General features: G+C 39.0%; 1 protein-coding gene and 1 long non-coding RNA gene across 2 annotated transcripts in view; both read left to right on the top strand.

Annotated features, from left to right (window-relative positions):
* The window catches only part of CABCOCO1 (ciliary associated calcium binding coiled-coil 1), a 126,409-nt gene that overhangs the window by 45,818 nt on the left and 66,608 nt on the right, over positions 1–13,983 (top strand). The window lies entirely within an intron of this gene.
* On the top strand, positions 5,354–8,093 carry LOC135306337 (uncharacterized). The gene is made up of 3 exons (XR_010367143.1): positions 5,354–5,478; positions 6,107–6,206; positions 7,915–8,093. It is a non-coding gene; the product is annotated as an uncharacterized LOC135306337 (long non-coding RNA).

Here is a 13,983-nt window from a genome sequence, read left to right as displayed (position 1 = left end):
CTCAGCTAAACGTGAAGTACACTGCCACACTAACAAAATAAAGTTGTCCATGTCACCAGTGGAGAACAATGGTAATTCTTCAAGGTTAGGGTGGCAGCTCTGCCTGATACTTGTAACCTCTTTCTTTTGCTGTGGTGGATTCTGCTTTCCCTGGTGGCCTAAGAAAACTCCTCTTGTGAATCAGAAGAGAAAAAAGCAAGCAGAGAGGTGAAATAGCTGGTTACACACATGAAACAAACGGTAAATGATGTAGCTGCAAATGAGATAAAGCATAAACAAGAGGGCCTGAAATGAAAACATCTTGAAACGGAGGTAGGCAGGGGTGGAAAAAGAGGGGAAGTGTCTGGCTGGTGGCTGGTTGTGGGAATAGTGAATTAGAGCAGCTGAACCAGAAAACATAATATAGATGTGTTTCTCACTTCCCAAATGAAGGGACACCTTTTCAGGTACGGTTTGAATGGCAGTGATTAAAGAGGATTTTCAGCTTAAATGCAAGTCCTCCAGCTTCCTGTAGACAATGTTGGATATGAATTTGTAGAGGGCACTTTGCCATCTACTAGATGGGAAACTTGTTTGCTGTGGAAGGAAACAACATCTTTTGAACCCTTTAAAGTTGTTAAATAAATGTCACAAGATAAATAAAATGTAAAGAAGCAAGCACTGATAGGAGTTGTAGAAGAAATTATATACAATAGGATTCTCAAAAGATGTTTTTGTTTTGTATAGTAGTGGTATTTGAATTTCTCAAAAAGCAATTTGTTTAAAATATCAGATCCAAAAAGCCTTTGGTGTGGAATGTTAAGAATGCATTAATTTTTTAAGTTTCACAGTGAATTTTCATTTGTGGGCTAGAGGTTATTTAGATATTTACTTGATGTAAAACTTAGTGATGAGTGTTTTTCATTGCAGGAACAAACATTGTGATCAAGAAAAGGAAAACCACATCTGCATTAGAACTAAGAGTAGTTGCTGTTATTGGCTCTTTAAATCCAACCCAAGCAAACAAAAATATTTCAGCTATTATGTCTTACTCCAACAGGGGAGCACGTTGTATCTGCTGTTGTTGGCAAGCTGTGAAATAACATTTATAGATCAATTTACATTACTTTAAGCAAAGTATTTCCAGTAGATGCTTTTAAAGATAATTTCATTCCAGTCTGCTTCTTTATCCTCTATAGCAAGTTTTGCTAAGATGTTTTTATGCTGGGGTGTGAAGGCAGGCTTTGCTAAATCCAGCATTGCTAAGGACAAGCTTTCATGCATGGACTCCACGTACACTGATTATTATCAGAGATAAGTTTAATACTCCAGAAACCAGGGAAGCTATATAAAATGAAACTGGGAGGTGCCACCCAACCCTTAAGGCTGTGAAGAGAAGCAAAATAGTAATATACATGTGAAACACTCAGTTGGATTCTCTGTGGGTTCATGGCAAGAATGACCAATTCTTTGGTGCACTTTGTGATATCTTTGTTCCCACATGGGTAGTGCAGGCTGGATCCCAGCACCTGACCCAGTAACCTGGTATTTCCTCTCCCTCCCCTGACAAGGTGCTGAATTTTTCCCCACACAGTGTGATAGCTTTTTTTAGGGCTTTTTTTTGAGGTTTGTTTTCTTTTGCTGTTGTCCTACCAACAGTTCAAGCCTGACAGAAGTTTCCATATTAGGTTATTGGCCATTCCAGATTTGAACCAGTACTGTTCCAGTATTTAGACTGAACTGTGACCTGTATCTTCCCATGTGCAGGCTGCTCCCCAAGACTCAAACAGGATGAATGTGGGTGACCTAGTATGCTATCATCCCATTTTTTTCTAGAGAGTGAAATTTTACTATATATAACACAGAAAACTGGGATGGAAGTCATGTTTTAGGAATTTCTTTTGCAGCCTTTTTTTTTTCACCCTAGCCTTTACTACTTTCCAGAGAAAAGCAGCTAAAATGACCGAATTGAATCTCTTTAAACCTTTAATCAAAGTTTTGGAATGAAAATAGAGAACTTTAAAAGTCAGAAGTCTTATCTGCAGGAAGCAGCTAATATCATCTATTCTTTAAAAAATTATTCATATCAAACTGTTAGAGCAAATTTTCTTTGGGAAAGGAATTGAAACAAAGTAAGAGTGTGGGGCTAAATGCGCTCCTTAACATAGCTTGATTTTACAGAGAGGCAGAACGGGTGCAAAGCAGCTGAATCATTATAGAAGATAAGAGCAGCAGTGGTTCAGATTTGTGACCTGCCATTTCATCTCAAGATCCAGCAAAAGTCTCTTCTTGCTCCTTATCTTTGATTTATTTTTTTTAGTAGGAACTAGGGAGCAGAGCTAGGGGTAAGGATACCAAGCTGCCCATTTCTCTGGCAGCCTTTAATTGCACAAGGAGCAGACTCTGCTTCCTGCAGACTCTGTGGGCCACTTGAGTCCTGTGCATTGGAGGGGAATGGGGGCTGCTCTAGGAGGCCAGGCAGAGCACTTGGGACAGGAAACAAGCTGAGAGATACCAGGTCCTGCCAACTGCAGAGGAAAACTGGGGCTGTGTGTGTGCAGGAGGAGAATGTCGGCCCAAGTTACCAATTGTTGCCTCGAGATCTTCAGTAACAGACAAACCAGCTCATGGAAAGGTGATATTTAAGCAAATAACCCAATACTTTTGGTTTAATGCAGTCTGTATTTGGGTAGGGAGCATCATGCTGAACTAGTTATTCTAAGCTTGTGTTTCATGCAGTGCAGCTTAGGCAGGCCAGCAAACAGTTTGGTAATGCCACATGAAATATCTTGGCATATATCTGACAGCTCATTGGGAGAATATCCTGTAAAATTGATCACCTGACTCCATTACTCAAAAATAAATTGAGTTGGTGTAGTGAGGTAAACATTGGTGAGAGTGCTTGAATGCTGTTACAGGAAATTAAATCCTCTGCATATATGGCAATATTTATTTTACATTTTGTGTGCTTCAATAGGAAATGAGCTCATTTATCTTCACTCCATGGCAAGATGAATTAAACTCCAGAGTGAGTACAGTATCAGTCTCCAACGATTTTCATCCTAAAAATCTGTATCCCTGAATCCCTATTGCCTTACATTTATGCTCCTGCATAGGATGGAGAGGGAAGAAGCCCTTTGAGATGCCTTTTCTGCTTGCAGGTTTACTTGCTGCAGTGCTGAGTAGGGAAAGGGGAAGTGAGGGTAAGTTATTTCTGCATTAACTGGAATAACTTTCCCCCTTGACTCTCATGAGATGTTTGACCAATAGGACTTTTTTTGGCTGCATCTTCAATATCATCAGAAATAAAAATCCTAATATATCACTCAGACATTGGGTAAACTTGTGACAATTCTGGACATGATCTGGATGCATGAATGAAATTGATGTTAGGTCTCACTAATCAATCTAAATAACACAATAATACTAAAGAAAAGGAAAAAAATTCCACCTTTGAAAACTTATTTTGTTCCTTTCTACATTAGGATCTTCTTTCTGCATTAGAAATTTATATAATCTGTCTTGATCTGGTCCTGCTTAAGTGAGCAGCAAATTGCAGATTGGAATAGAATATGTGTTTTACTTCATGTCTTGAACTCATTTATTTACTGCACTTTATTCCTCATTCATATGACCACAGTGCCCATGACTTGCAATCAACAAAACACAGTTATCCTGTAGAGCAAATGTGCTGGAGGAAAGTTTGCAAGTTTAGACCTTGTAAGGGAAAGAAAACAGTGAAATGAGAAGTGTTTCTAGTGATAATTGAGTAATACGTATTTGTCATATGTTAGAGTTGAGTGACCTTTTTTTCCTCCTAACTGTAACACTCAAAAATGTGATAGCAGAGAAATTATCTTATCCTGCTTCTTTATTCCTAGCTCAGTAGTTGTTTGGGTTCCACAATTTAAAAACTACTTTCTCACAGAAAGCCCTTATCTAACATATGACATTGTCTCTGCGGTGACTGAATGCCTCATGAGCATAAAGTGACTTTATTTTCACAATAGCAGCACCCTGAGCTGAGAAAATTTTCAACCCTGCTAACTGGGTGGGGTAGAGGAGAGAGAGGAAATTAAATGTCTTGCTTATTTTTCTCCTCTAAGTGCTGCTGAGAAGCCTGTCTTTCCTTCCTTTGTTTGTAAAGGGGCTGTGATTTTCACAAATGCCAGGAGGATCTTCTCTCTGTTGGGTGGGGAAAGCTGGTTGGGCCATTGGTGATATGGGACACAAAGCCACCAGCACATCAGCATTACTTTAAGCAGTAAATATTGAGCCTGGTGATGGTATGGACAAGTGGGGCTGTAAGGTATCTGGCTTTTGAGGCTCAGAATGAAACTGGGAACATTCAGCTAAATTTAGTGTTACAATCAAGCAGTGCACACACTTTCTTCCCAGCAGCACGTGCTGACCAGTATTTTTCCTAACATTTTATTTCTTCTACACACTGCATTAAAACCTTACCTTAATCGACTCTACATCAGAACCCTGCCCTGGTGGTTCACTAACCACTGTCATCAGCACAAGAGAACGAGTCACCTTGTCCTGGCTATGTGCAAGTGTGCAGAACTGAGGTTCACGTCCCAGTCACCTTCGGCCAAAATGCTGATGTAGGTGTTGTACCCAAGGACACATCTGCAGAGATGAAACAGCCCCGGTGCAATGTGTTCTGCATGCTCTTGAAATTGCTACTGTGAAGTCCTCTTACCTTCCAGAGCAAAGAATCTGGCCAAAAGCCTTCCTGTTGCTATTTTAATCAATCTATTGTGAGAGGTGGCTCACCAGCTCCTTGAGGCCTGTGGCCTAGGACTATTTGACTGCATAGCCATTGTTTTTACACAGTCTTTTCTGTATAAAAATGTGAATACTCAACATCAAGTAGGTGTTATTAAACACTTGGGGTTTTTTTTCCTGAAAGCTCTAAATATATTAATAGATGTCCAAAATGTATTAGAAGCAGGGTATGCATGTGTTTCCGTTGTGCTAACAAATACTTCATTTCTTTAGGCCTTTCTTTCTCTTCAACTTTTCTTTCCTCTTTGTAGCATTTCTGAAGCATAATGCAACTGTTTTCCAACCTGTCTGTAACCATGGTTTTAGCTTTTTGTTTCCTTTGCTAATGAAAAGAAAAATCAAATCAATTTTATGAAGCTACTGGTAAAGTACAGAGAGCATTTACTGTAATTAGGACACTGCATTACAGAAGTGATCTAAAGAATTCTGTCAAATGTCATTGCTCTTAGCAAAGAAACTACAGAAGTTGAAATGGAATTCTGAAAAGGAGAGTTGAGTAATGTGCTTAGCTGTTCAATCATGTTGACTGATGTACTCTTGAGCTGTGTTTTAATTTAAGGAGTTGGATTTTCTTTCTGCAGTAAAAGATTAGGAGAAGTCTTTGCTCTAAACCAGGTAATTCCACACTGGCCTGCTCTTTGTTTAGCAGCTGTTATGCCACCCTCCATTCATTCTGGCAGTTGGCACAGTGCAGATAATGATGAGGTATGTGATGACAAATACTTTCATTGTCTTATTTCTGACTGATTTCATATGTCAGATTGTTCAAACCAGAGTAAATGCAGTGCTGATTAGAGTCTGATTTTTGTTTCTTTTCAAGTTTATTTTTAAAAGAATATAAATTTCCTTCAGAATAAGTCTGGTCCTTCAATCTTATCTATATGGCTATAGCCTGTATCGAGTCATTGAAAGTAGGTGCTTGTCCTCTTGCCATTGTTGATTGGATTTGCAAGATTGGAGCCTTAATAAGAACCTGTGTATTCTGTGGTGAGGAAACATTGTATGGTGAAGATCTGCTCATATATAGCACCATTTGGGAATTAATCTTGCAATCAAAATGAATGCAGGATTAGCTCTGAAACCTTTTTTTCTATCTGACACACACTAACCTATGTGTTTAGGAGCCAGGCAGCTACTTTGGGAAAGTGGAGTCATTGTTCAGATGCTATGAGCTGGTAAATACCCAGTGGTAAAGGCTTGGCCCTGGCTCTTCCTTGCCTTGATTCAGAAATGGTGAGGGAAAACCTGGCCTGCACTCGAGACAGAAGTCCACAGTTAATGGACTCATTCAGGCAAGTTTTTTCTGCTTACTCATTCACCGTGCCTGTTCTAGGCCTGCTTGAGTTCTTGTGTCTTGGCTGCACACGTGAAACTCCTCGTTCTGCTGAGAGGAATTTAACTTTCTGTTCTTCCTTCCCTCCATGATTGAGATTGTATCCTCTTTTTAGCACAACTGTGTGGTCACAAAGCCCCTGAGCAATGCACAATATGGAGGTGGTGATTTTGTGTTAAGTGTGTTATTTTTTTCATCCCTTATAGAAACATTTCCTTAGATGGGGAAGTGTCTGAATTTTGTGATATCAATCAAATGCTGGTTGGGTTGTGAAGGAACTTATCCCCATAGACACAGAGTATAATACTGAATATATCAACTCAGTCTCTCCTCCATATGTGCAGAAATTTGAAAGAAGAGGATCAAGCAGTTCTTTAAAGTTCAGATCCTGAAATCGATAAATTTTCATCTGTCTCCATCTGCCCTCCCCCACCTGCTACTTAAAGATCTCTAAAATAGCTTTAGACAGAGAAATGCATTGTAGTATTTTGGACTCACCTGGTTTGAGGATAAAGTACACTCTGCAGAAGAAACAGGAAAAGAAAGTGAAAAGAACACAAAGGCAAACATTCGGTGGTGATCAAATCTGCCTTATTTGCAGACAGACTGTCAGGGTGAAATAGATTACTATGAAAGTGTGAAGATCTGGCAATTTGAAGGAAAATAAAAAGTATTCTTGAGAGTTAAACATTGAAACTTTTTTGAAAAGGGGCTGGTGTTGTAATGAAAACAACATCTGGCTGTGATTGCTAAAATTTGATTGCAAAAGGAAAAACTGAATGGTGTTATCTCACACTGATAGACATTAAAAAACTTGAAAAAATGGACATTAAAAAGGAAAGTTAGACAGATGTAGCAAAGCAACAGCTGTTGGAGATGGACAAGCTTTCTCAGGGGGCCCATTGCCAAGGAAATATAAGAGCCTTATTCTGATTGCCTGCTGCTATAAATCAGCATTAGCTCCACTGAAGTCAAACTTGTTGCGCCAGTTCAAAACTGGCATAAGATGAGAAATAGGTATGGAAAACAAAGTAAAATAATAGAATATGGAAAAGTTCTATCTGGAATTTAATTGGTTTGGCGTTTTTTGTCGCATGTACCTGGCTTTGCAACCATATTTATTTTTTATGATTGATGAATGCACTGAAATATTAGCAGCACGACCATGTTCCACCAGGTGGATCACTCAGAGGACTGTCCTACACACAGGAAAAGGAGAAAAGGGTAGGCACAGGTTCATCCTCTCATGCAGTATCTCAATGAGACAAAACCAGTGCTTACCTATTCTGAGGGATAAATAGGGGTAAGATGGGGGCAGAAGGAAGATGACTTGAGCCTGCTGTGCTTCTCATCTTCTTGAAGGTCCTCAGTAATTGTTTTCAGTGATGGAGGATGGGTGCTCCCCCAACCAGGACTGAGACATACCTGAACCCCCAGCTCTGGAGCACTCTCTGAGCTCTCAGCCCCACAGTCTCATGGCAGAGCCGTGGGTCAGTGGGGTGAGCTGCTTGGCCTGGGCAGCAGGAATGCCCCTCCTGCTGCTGTCTGCACTTACACACCCAGTGCTGAGGCTGCTCCGCTCAGTGCCCCCAAGCGAGGAGCTCCCTGCAGGCATCAGCTCCATCCCCAGCGGTGGTACAGTAAATAAAGCCTACAAGGAAGAAAACATGCTTCCCAGCCAGCCTTTCTTATTACATTTTTCTAAACAATTCTTTTGGTTTATAGGGAGGTTTTATTTTTCACTCTAAACTCTGACTGTATGTTAAGGGTGAGCAGTTTCTTCACACCTTCCTTAACTTGCTGTAAAGAGCCCGGGTGGAGGTTGCTGTGTTCTGGTGAATAATCCTTTTCCTCTACATCATGGACAAATACTGGCTGCAAGACAAAGAGCTGGAAGTGAGTGTGAGCAGATTTATAAAGTTGTGGTAGGGGAAGGGGAATATAGCAGAATTAGGAGGGGACAAAGTATTGGAAAATCAGAATACATTTCCAAAATAATTTTTAAGAGGCTCTTGTCAGTGAGCATGTTTTAACACAGTGTTTGTTTCTGGGTGAAACAGAAAAGGATATGCTCATAGCCCCTGATGCAATTCAGAGAAAGGGAACAGAGATGGAAATTATTAGGAGAGGGTTGATATTTAGAGGAGAATTTGCATGGTCTGCTTTATGCAGAAATCTTGCATTGGTAAAGCTGAAATCACACATGCCAGTTCGTAACAATTTACTGCATCTCCTGTTCTGAGTGCTGTAAAACCATGAGGATCCCAGAGAGAGCAGCCCCCAGCACAAGCACAGAAACACAACTGCCCCAAGCAGTGACAGCTCCCTATTAGTGCTGCCCCACAAGCGTGGTGCAGAAGCACAGAATATAATTTCATTCCATTGTATCTGCTCTCAGAGAAAACACAAGATTAAATAAGTCTCACCACTGCTAACTACTGGCTAACAGTAGAAAGGATGAATGTTCTGCCTCCCTTTCTCATCAGGCAGTTAACTGCACACATCCTTTGCCAGACACATGTACTTTGTGCTTCAGCAAATTTCTTTTAGTGAGAGGAATAGGAGTAATGTGGCTCATCAATTGGGTTTTTATCCTGTTTCATCAAAATTCTTAAGCTTTCTTTCCCCTGGCTTTTTGATTTGTTTCTGAATCTTCCATCTCTTCCTCCCAGACCTCTTCCAAAGAGCATGTTGTACAGTGCTTTTCTTCTCCAGAAACCAGATTTATGGGATTTACAGCATAGGGGGATCTGCTTTGCAGTGACTGTTAGCCCTTGGGTATCAATAGATGCTTTCGATGTGAAGGAAGAAGAAAATCTGTTCACATTTGTATTGCATGTTATTGTTCAAAGTCTGGTATTGAGATCAGAGGGGTCACCCAACTGAAAGTTATCCCATAGCAGTGCTTTCTTGCTGTACAGCAGAATAGTTTCCAAACAGATTACTGGCGTTGGCAAGAAATAGCAAAAATGTGTTCCAAACCTTAATAAAAGAATCTTTTTCAGGAAACAGTATCATCCAAGTAGTTCTGAGGTTTTAGGTGGTCAGGCAATAGCACAAAATTAATGTCCTCCCAGTTTGGATTCATTTATGCTAATTGATTTTTAATCTGTTTTGTGGTATTAGGAGGCCTGGTACCTGCTTAGTTGGTGGTTTAATTCTTTGTGCAAATTTGCCTTTCTGAACTCAGGGATTTTTGTTTTAATGTTACCCAGCCAGCCCTCTCCATGGCCCTGACACCAAGGCAGATTGACTTGGAGCTGGCTGGCACCCAGTGGTTCTCTGTGCAACCAGGACTACCTTTTTCTGTAGACGTAGCTCTACATGACCTTACATTCACACTGTGATGCAAGTAAGCCATTTTGATAGCAAACATTATTCATACAATGATATTTCAAGTCTCTGTATTATTTCTGACATTGTACATTATCTTGTAATTTTTTTACATTTACAGAAAACTCCTTTTCTCTTTAACTGTATATTAAATGTACCCATTCTCAATGAATTTGAACCTATGGCTCACTTGGCCTTCAAAGGAATATAAAGAAATGGTGTCTGCTCTTGAAGCAAAATTTCAATATTTGGTTGCTATTCCAGTTTATCACAGCTGGTGTCAGTCATAAATCCTCTCTGACTTCCATCCTTAAGTGGAAAGCTTATCAAATGACTGATTTCCATTTGCTTTATTGTTTGCCTTTAAAATACTCTAGAATGTTGTTAATAGGTTTTAAGCAAAAATTCAGCTTCATTTCATCAGACTCAAAACATGGAGATGAATCTTGTCAGGCCTATAGTACATTGTCACCTAATGCTCAGAAATAGTTCATCACTTCTTGTGTTCTCTGCCACATACTTGAGGTCTCATCCCTTCCAGAAAGTTGAAGATTTCCTGTCTGCTGCAGTCACAGGGAGTTTTTTATATGAGGGTAGCAGTGGATATGATGTCAGATTGCATTGGATACTGCAGATCGAAAGGTTAGCATTGAGGAACTCATCTAATTAATAATTTAAAATTTTAAACTATTTTTTTTTATTGTGGCAGAGCCTACCCCTTTTATTCCTGAGCAATGTCTAAAAAATTGCATCCTTGAGCCTGACTGGAATCTTGCTCATATTTAAACATTAGCTGATAATAATTTTATGCATCATGTAAACCTTTACATAATGAAGTGCTTTGGCATTCATCTCATGCAGTAATATTTGCTTTTTGATGACAAGCTAAACTGTCACTGGTGTGTGTAGCATTCCAAATGCCCTCTACCATTACAGCCTGATTTTCTTTGAACTGTGTGGTTGCATTTAAAATTAATAATATAATATTAAAGCATTTACTAGAAATAGCAATTTCTGAATGCTTAGCCCTTCCCAACTGGAATATCTGTGGGTTAAGTGTGGGTTTGATCTAAAGAAGTGCTGTTTTCCTATTGTCTCTCAAAGGTCGTTCTCCATGTTATTCCACAAGTGAATTTGACCCTCAGTTTGCAAGTCCCTATTCTTCTTTCCTTCTCATATGCAATGTTCTGTGACAATAGAAATATAATGTTCAACCTTGGTTTGTCTTGTTAGCAGCATGTGGTTAGGATATTATGCTGCCGTTTCAGTCACATTTTTACACTTGTCCCCTACTGTCTTGGCTGGTTGCCAGCACGGTGATTTATGCTTTGTTTGCCTCCAGATGTGATTATTGCTTTTCTTTCCTGGATGGGCTCTCTGAAAGAGTTCTTCACACATTAAAACGTTGGAGCTCTTAAATCAGGGACTTGCTTAAACTAATTTTCAGTGAAAATGAGTATAAAAATTCCTAAAGGAACAGAAAACACCTGGACAAAATTTTGATTTCAATAAAAATTGAGAAACTAAGATGTCTTGGCTTTAAAATGATGATGTAGGCTATTAGAGATTCAATATAACCTCATCTATTTAAGTGCAGCCCTGGGCTATATTTTCTAGTCAAAGGATACTTTTTTATGCTGCTTAGTTGGTTTAGTAAAAACTCACACTTTCATGGTGAAAAGACAGCTTCAACATAAGATTTTTATAAGGCTTTGATTTCCTTCTTCTTCTTGCTTTAAAAATTACTTTAATGCTTATTTTAATATATGTTGAACTTCAAGGAAGTTATAACTTAATATTCCTAATGAGTGCTGCATTCAGAGCACTTGACCTTACAAATATATTCTGTTTCAAGTAAGACTCCCTTTCCTCTACCTCCCCAAGTATCTGCGGAAAATAGTTCACCTAAACAAGTTATGATCATGGATTTTGAAGGTGAGCACAAAAATTATCATCCTTTAGAAACCAAAGGTAAGAATTTTGAGTTTAAAAAAGTGCTAGGTTTTATCCTTGGATTCAGCTCCTCCTTCCCACTACATGTTCTCTTGAGTTTCTTGCATTTAATTGTATGTTGCCTCTGACTTCAGTATGAATGATAGACTAGCATAGTTTTCCATAAGACGTCTCAAGAAAATGCATTATTAATTTGGAGTAAATGTTAACATCTTTGTAGGAAATGGCTTGGATTCAGACATCTGGAAAATGAAAGCATTATGTATTGACCTACTGTAATTTGCTAGGATGCTGGTAATTTCATATTTGTTTTTCTTGGTACCAGAGGAGAGAGTATTGCACATAAAACCAGAACTGCTTGTGCTGTATTATTTAGAACAGTACTCCAAAACCAGAGAAGAACCACTGCAGCTATAGCTAATCAAGCAAGATGCATTCCAGTTCTGCTGCTTTTAAGTACATGGGGTCAACGTGTGCTCACTTGCAAAGTCTGCTTCACTTCTGTGTGTAAGCACATACAGGTAGTGCAAAACTGCCCCACCAGTGACTGGCATTTGTGCTTTCTGCAGAGCAACTGGACCAGTTAATCTCTGAAAATCCCTGACCCAAGGCAAAAAAGGCTTTTTAAAATTAAATAAATAACTGGAGAAAACTATGAAATAACAAGGTGCATGTCTAGCTCAGATTCTATTTATTAACAGCAGAACTGTGCACCACTAGTTCTTTACAATGTTTGTGCTCCCTTCAATTACTTGCTGAGAGCCACTCAGATCCAGCCCTGTGTCATTGTTTGTTTTGCACAGGAACATGAATCAAGTCTGTCACACTTTTGATGTGGCTGCCAAGTCAAAGCACAGTCATTTTAAGCACTTAGCAAAATCCCTTCCATGTTTTCTGCCAATGAAGACAGAACAATTTTTGCCCCTTTGCTTGTTTTTATCACTCTCTGGAAGATTCATTTAAAAGTGACATTTATTTGTCAGCTGAAAAAATGATCTTTTCAGGTGTTGTTTTTAATTATAGATTTTGAGATTTACAAGGTTCACATTTTGTTTTTAATTTCAGGACCTATTGTTTCAAAAGCATAAAGTAAATATTATAGCCAGAATTTCAGTTTTGTATTTACTTACTTTGGTAGTTCCTTTTAAAATTCCTCTATTTGTAAGGAATCAGATCTAACAATTCCATGAAGCAGAGGTTTGGACAGGTAGATGTGTACTGAATCCCAAAATACAGTTAAACACAAGCTATCCTAATCTCTTTATGGCAGAATATTAAGCTGACATTGTCAGTTTAATTTAATCAAAGGCATAAATGTCCTTTTGCCCCAGGGACTCCAGGAAAAAGGTATTTTCAGTTTTGGTCATTATGCCAGGCATAATAGTCTCTTTTCTGAATTGGTGTTATGGGCTTTAAATAGGAAAAGTAGTAGCATGCAGACTGCAGTATATAGAAAAAAATCCGTGCACTAGTTTGGGATGTCTGTAATGGGCACAAGCTCCAAGACAAGATAAAACTGTGATAAAATTCCAGCCCTGGAAATAAGGTGGTCTTTGTTTCTGTATCTAATACTGTTAATCTGGCAGTTTTCATTACACATTGGATTTGGTTTTGCACTCCTTAGAGTTCATTGGCATCAACTATTCAGTCCTAACTGAATAGTTGATGCCAGTGTCACAGTTTAAGACCAAATGACAGTGCAGAGACTAAATAGATTTGGGTATCAAAGCACTTCAATCATAGATTTATGAGGTCTTTGAAATTGCACATATCTCCTGTAAGTGTCAGGTACTGACCTTGAAATTACTAGATTTTGATTCTCACCTACAGCCCATTTCTCTGATTCCTAATAATAACCATCAACAGTTGATTTTCTATCTCCCTTAGTACATTTAAAACAAACAAAAAGTTAATTTCATTGCTGCTGCTGACATTGGCCATAAAGCTCCAGCTGTAAGCTTAGTGCAAAAAATGAAATGAAAATCAACTGCACCAACAACCACCCCCACATCCCCAGCCCCACTGAAACAGCAATAAGAAAACCTGTGGCTTTGGAGAATGCAAAGATTTCTCAATTTGATTTGATACAATTTATTTCCAATAAGCTTCACAGTCAGGAGAAAAATTTAAAAGTTGCTCTGTTTAGACCATAATAAAAAAATAAAATTTAATGGATTCATTTGCATTTTTCTATCAGTTATCCATGATTCATGCTTACCTCTTGGAATGCAGTACACAGATGAGTCATACAGAGAAACAGCCTCTGCATAGGAAATTACACTGTCATTTATAAGTAACGTTGCTTTCCCCAGCTGAAACAATGATGGGCCACAGTAATCACAGATAAATCTCCACTGATTTGGGGCACTTGTTTAGAAAACCCACTCCCCTCTGTGTGTGTGAAACCAGAGCCTGTCTCAGAGCATGTGAATGTGCAGTTACTAACTCCCATTAGCTTTGCGAATCCTGGGAACCTTTCAGGTTCACCACTTCAGCTATTTTTATTTTTTTTTTTGAACACGACACATTAAAGGACACCTTGCACTTTGGTGTTCTGACTGAGCCTCCTTGCAGGGCTGTTCTTCCCTTTC

This window comes from Passer domesticus, chromosome 8 (genome assembly GCF_036417665.1).
Source record: "Passer domesticus isolate bPasDom1 chromosome 8, bPasDom1.hap1, whole genome shotgun sequence".
NCBI lineage: Eukaryota > Metazoa > Chordata > Aves > Passeriformes > Passeridae > Passer > Passer domesticus.
The sequence above is the reverse complement of the archived record's forward strand: the minus strand, read 5'-3'. Positions and strand labels throughout refer to the sequence as shown.